Source organism: Equus asinus, chromosome 4 (assembly GCF_041296235.1).
Source record: "Equus asinus isolate D_3611 breed Donkey chromosome 4, EquAss-T2T_v2, whole genome shotgun sequence".
NCBI lineage: Eukaryota > Metazoa > Chordata > Mammalia > Perissodactyla > Equidae > Equus > Equus asinus.
Window position 1 is genome coordinate 19,113,164 of NC_091793.1, and position 6,249 is coordinate 19,119,412.

Genomic DNA, 6,249 nt, shown 5'->3' on the forward strand with positions numbered 1-6,249 from the left:
CACAGCCCTTATTAGCCCCGCTTTGGGGATGGGGAAGCAGCAGGGCTGGAGGAGGTGGGGTCCTGCCTGAGGTCTTGCTACTACATCTGCCAGAGTTCTTGGGACCTGGCAGCCGGCGGGCCCACGACCCAGGTGCTGGAGGCTGCGCTGGGGAGTGGAGGGGCCTGCTCTGCCACCTCACTCTCCAAGGCTCACAAGCAGCCTGGGTTGGGTCCCGCCAGCACCCCCACCCCCACTTCTTAATGAGCCTGGATCTGTTTTAACCTAAACGGGGTCAAATGAGGACATGGGAGGAGCCAGCTCCTCCACTGGCGTAGGGGTGTGCCACCACCAAGCCCGGAGGAGGCCCCAGAGAGGGGGGGCCTGCCTCACCCTGGATGCCTGGCCAAGATCCTGAGAGAGCCCAGAAGTGCCCTCTGGCAGCCCCCGGGCTGGGCCAGTAGGAAATCTGCTGTCCGTGCAGCGAGGCCCGGCTCCTTCACCATGAGGAGCCGCGTCTGGAGCTGGGCGCTCTGGCCAGGCGGGAGAAGCCCTCCCCTGCAGGACCACGGGTGCTGCCAGGCGCTCTGGGGCTCAGCAGCCCGCCCTTTGTTTAGAGGCCTCTGGATTCTGCTTGCAGACAGTCTTGGGCAGCCTGGTAAGGAGGTGAGCTCCCTGGCTCTGGGGGTATTCAAAAACAGGTGATGTTTTTGACGAAAACAGTGGATTATATGTCAGTTATTTCTCCAACTACAACATCATCTCACCTATCTTTTAAATTTTTTAAAAAATGGGCAAGTTTTACTTTAAGAATACAAATACTATATGTAACTATATGTGCTTAAGCAAGTGAGCTGACCTCTTAGGGTCAAGCACTGTTTGATTAGTCATTTGGCCATCATATAGTGAGGGGCTGCCATGTGTCCGCATATAGAGGTGAAACAGGCACATGTCCCTCCCTTACCCTAAACTCTTCTATGGCTCCCTGTTGCCTAAGGAACAAAGCCTAACTCTTAGGCTCGGCATTCAAGGCCCTCCTGGATCTGGCCCTGCCTCCCTCTCCAGCTTTGAGTATTGCCCTCCAGCCACACTAAACTGCAAATTCTTGCCTCCCTTCCCCACCCTGATGTTCACCTGTCGATACCCTCTGTGCCTTTGCTGCTGCCTGCAAGGCCCTTCCCCACCATCCTTGTCCACAAACTCCTCCTGTTCTTCCCCGTGAGGTCCATGTCCCCTCTAGGAACCCTTCCCTGACTGCCCCTCCAGCCCCAGCTCCCAGGCATCCTCCATGGCTGTTGAATGCTTGGCCTGTCCTCCCAAACGTCTTGACGGGCAGAACCGCATCAAGTCCCTCTCAGGGTCATTCCTGGGCGTGGGCTCAGGCTCCCCCAGGAGGACATCCATGTAGCTTTGCAGGGGCCTCGAGAAGTTCCCAGCAGACCACACAAAGCTGAGGGCCTAGAGGCACCAGCTCTGGACCCTGGCTCACCGGGAGCAGCAGTAAGAGACCCTTGGGCCCTCGGCTAATGCAACACCTTCTAACCCGGAGGTCAGGCCAGGCTGGAGCAGCCGCGGCCAGCTCTGCAGGAGTACGGGGGGGGCCCAATGTTTAAGGCCTTCTCAGAGGACCCCGCTCTGGAAACGCAGTCCAGGAGGCAGGCTTGGCCCCTGACTCCTACATCATGCCAGGCAGGACCAGGAATGAGATGCTCCTGGCATCCTTGTCTCTGAGAAAGTGGGCGGGGGGGAGGCAGAGGCGGCCGCAGGGGTTTGGGGTTGATTCTTTCTCTTCTACGTTCTAATAAGGCCTCTCCGTCCATCGGCTTGGACGGTCGGGGGGCTGTAGCTCGTTGGGCCGGCCCCCCACCCAGCCTCTTAATGCAACAGCTATAAACCAGCCAGGATCCAGCTGGCCAGAAACAACAGCAGCATCCTGGAGAAAAGAGGCTGAGAGGATGGGCGCCGGCGGGGCCGAGGCAGCAGGAGAAAGGCTGATTCATCCAGACGCTGCGGCTGGCAGGTGCCCTCTGCCGCCCTCCCCACCCACCCTCAAAGACCGCAGCCTCCAGCCGCCCCCGTGCTGTGATCTTGCATCTCCTCTGGGCTGGTGGGAGCCATCCTGTCCAGGGCAGGGCAGGGGCGCCCAGAGATCCCCTTGCCCTGCCTGCTGGCCTCCGCGCCCTGGCCAGAGCTGTGCCTGTTGCCTCTTCTGCGAAGAGGAGATGGACGGCTCCTCCCTCCCAGCATGGTTGTGACGTTCGAATGAGCCAGTGTGGCACCTGGCATGGAGCACATTGTAGACAACACACCTCCACTTTCTACATGGGGAAACTGAGGCTCAGCAAGTAGGCAACAGGACTGGGATCTGAACCCAGGCCTTGGCTGTCCTGAGGGCTGAGTTCGAGGTAGGGAGGAGGCCGGCTGGGGGAGCTGGCGAGGGCTCCGGCTTGCTTCCCTGTGCAACACGCGTAGAGCAGAGCCCTCCCTGGGCCCCCCTGCCTGGGCCTGATTCTGTCCCCTCCCAAGCTCGCAGTCACTTGATGCCCTGGCAGCCTCAGGCTGCCCCACTTTGGAGTAGGAGCCAGATTGTTTACTGGGCAATGGATTCTCAAGTTCTCAGGAAGGAGGAGGGATGGGCGGGCTCCCGGGGAGGCCAGTCCTGGGGACAATAGTCAGACCTGAGGAGCCCTGCAGCTGCTTCTGGGCCGTGCATCGGCACGTGTTTTTGTCCGGGAGCTGGGGAAGAAGATGAGGACCCATCCGTGTACCGGGGCAGCGAGGGGTCCCCGGGGCCGGGCAGGTGCCGTCAGTTGTTGCACGAGCCCCAGCTGGCCGAGTGCAAGCATGTGGGAAGCAGCTTTGCCGGTAGCTCGGTAGCTCGGGGAGTGCGTAGGCCCCCCGGCCGCTGTATCAATCTTCAACTTCGTGTTTGAATGTTACATTGGTCTGTCCTCCATCTATGCCCAACAGCAGTGAGGATGAGTGAGTAACCAGGACCGTGTTCCTGGAAGTCTGGTTTCCTGCTTCTCTTGTTCCTGAATCTCTGCCTGTCCTGACATGGGCCAGCCAGGGCAAGGCATGCTGGGAATTCCGCTGTGAGGTTGGGGGTCAGGACCTAACATCTGGCTGTGGGCTTAGGTATGACCTGGGCTGCTGGGCTTGGGGAGCATCCCCTTCCCTGGGCGGAACAGGGGACCAAGGTAGCCGGTGAGACTGAACTAGGGGCCAGGAGTCGGGGGGAGGGGGGACCCCAAACAGGAAGCCATTCCTCACAGCCACAGTCCCCACCAACTTGCAGGGAGAGCAGGATCAGAGAGGAGGCCTCTGGCTGCCAGAAACAAGTCAGGTGGCCGGAACCCTGTGGGCGTCAATTATGCCACAGGATGGACCGGCTAAGGTACTCGGGCAGCTGCTGGCACAAAGACTCGAAATAGAGCCGCTGAGATGAGGCAGAAGACTGTTTCCCCCACAGCCCCAAGGTGAGTGCTCCAGGGCGGATGGGGCCGCTCTGCCACCCCAAGATGGAGCTTCCCAAGGCCTCCAGCTGTTGCTCTTTTCCAGCTAGTGGGAAAGGGGAGGAGAATGCCCGGGGCAAATGTCTTCAAGGACATCATCTAAAAGTTGCATGTGTTGCTTCCGCTCACATCCCATTGGCCTGGACTTAGCCACGTGGCCATGTCCAGCTGCCAAGGGTGCTGGGAATGTAGTCTGCAGCTGGGGGGCCAACTGTCCGCTAAAACTCAATAGGTTCTATTACTAAAAGGATGACAGGAAGAATGCACACTAGAAGGGAGTTCACGGTGCCTGCCACACGTAACGGAGAGTCTGGTGATAGGGTGCCTCCAGGGTTGCTTAATTCAATATCTTCATGTCTTCAAGGAGCCAGTGCATTGACTTTTAGTCTCAGGCTTGTCCCTTCCTGACCTCAAGATGGCTGCCACTGCTCCAAGCATCACACCCTTATGCACTAATGCAAAAAGGCAGAAAAGAGAATGCTCTTCCCTTGTGTCTATGAAAACTCTCAGAAGCCTCCTTCCCCAGCTGACTTCCCCTCTCATCGGCCAGAATAGCATCACATGCCCATTCCTACTCCTGTTACTAGCAAAGGGAGTGGAACGACCAGGTCCCCTTCCCACTGCAGGATGCCCCAGCGGAAGTCCTGTAATAGGCCCTTCTGAGTTTTAAGACCAGCAAAATTAGAGCTTAGGAACTATTTCATGAGGTGTGAAGGGCAGAGGACTTTTGCAGAGACACGAATTTTACTCTACATTGAAACTGAATGCACATTTCACACTATTCTAAGGCTCTTTGCAAAATGGCGCTTTTCTATCTGTTTTACTGGATTCAGTGCAAGTTTTGCTGTTTTGGCCTCTCGCTCATTCCATGACTGATTGGTGCCAACACCAGTTGTTGCCAGGATATTAGCTGAGATTCATTTCAGTTGCAAATACTGACAACAAAATAAGAGTGGCTTAAACATGACAGAAGTTAATTTCTCGCTTGTGATGAAGCCTAGAGGTGGGCAGCCCAGGGCTGGTGTGGCAGCTCCACAGCACTGGGGACCCAGGTTCCCCTTAGCTCGTGGCTCCACCATTCTTGGCACATGGCTTCCACCTTACGGCCCAAGATGGCTGCTCAAGGGCCAGCATCACGTTTGCATTCCAGCCAGAAGGAAGGATTGATGTGGGGCAGTCTCTGCCCCTTAGAGGGAGTTTCTGAAGGTGGCATGTGATATTTCCACTTCCTGTCATTTGCAAGAACTTACTTATAGGACAATGAGGCTGCAAAGGAGGAGTTGAACTGTGACACAGTCCCTTTACAGGCCTCAGGTAACCCCACAGCAGCCCTGGGCCGAAATGACCCTGACGAGTTGTCCCGAGTAGGCGCGAGGGGTCAGGTCTTGACAGCCCACGTTGACCAGTCACTGGACGCAGGCCGTCCCTGGAAGAAGACCCGACCTTGGGCGAGGCAGTCTCTTCAGCCCAGCAAACCCCAAAGAGGGCTGGGTCCGGGGGGCCGTGTCCCAGCAGCTGGGGAAGAAGTTCTTCATTCCGGGAGGGAAGTCTGGGGGGCCCATCACAGCACCCACCTCAGTACTGTCAGGTTCCACTGACATGACGTCCAAAGACAGACAAAATAACCACAGTGTCAGAAGTCAGGATCATGGCCGCCCTGGGAGGGGGCCCTCAGGGCTCTGCTTATTGTTTCTGTGTCTGGTGCTGGTTACACAGGAGTTGTCACTGTGTGAAAATTCAATAACATTCACATGAAACAACAAGACAGACCGTGAGGGTGGAGGGAGGGGGGCTGGAGAGGCCATCAGGGCTGGACGGGGGGCCGCCTGGCTTCCAGCCTCGTGATGGGAGGAGGAGCAGATGAGAAGTTCAGCTGAGACTTGAACGTGAAGGGCCACCTGGAGACATGGCTCAGGGCCCCAGGAGAGCCCAGACTGAGGAGCTGACCCCAAGGCCATGGCCAGTGAGGCCTCAGACAGGATGAGCTGGCCCTGTGCAAGGGTGCCGAATGGGACTGGAGGGGGAAGACCCATTTTAGGGGGAAGCCTGCCCCCAGATGGTGGTCCTGGAGCAGCAGCTGGAGGAGGCAAGGAGAGGACCAGAAGCCAGGAGGATCCGAGAAGCGAGCCGGCGTGGGGCTGGGGAAGCTGTCCTGGGGCTCCCGGGGGCAGGCACTCTTCCTCCGGGGTGCTTGGCAGGGGTCCCCGGCAGAGGGGGCACTGGTCGGGCTGCTGGAGGCTCCGTCCCATCTCTGCCAGCCCAACCCACACCCTCAGAGCAGAGGACAGGCAGGGGGCCAAGGTGACCTGAGTCCCACGTTGACCCTGGGCTGCACGGCATGGAGGACAGAGCTGGGCCTGGGGGCAGTGCCCCTGGGTCCATCACTGCTCTGTGGGGCCGAGGGAGCTCTTTTTCCTCTCTGGGCCCCCGTGTCCTTATCGGTGGGACAGAAGAGCCTGTCTGCCTCTGCCATCGGACCATGAGCTCCTCCCAAAACGTAGAGTGGGGTCCCCTCTCGGCCCCACCCCCGTCCAGGGTTGGACAGGACGTGCATGTTTGCTGAGGGTTGAATAAACGAGAAACTCATGTCCCCAGGAGGCCCAGGGACCCTCGTGCAAGTAGGGCCTGCCCTCCCAGAATCCCCCATGAGCCTCAGGCCCTCCCCTGGGCTGCTCAGACCCCTCTGATGTTACCCTAAAGACCTCAGTGCCCCCCGACAACAGGGGCTGAGGGGGTGGCATGGGCTTCCAGACCA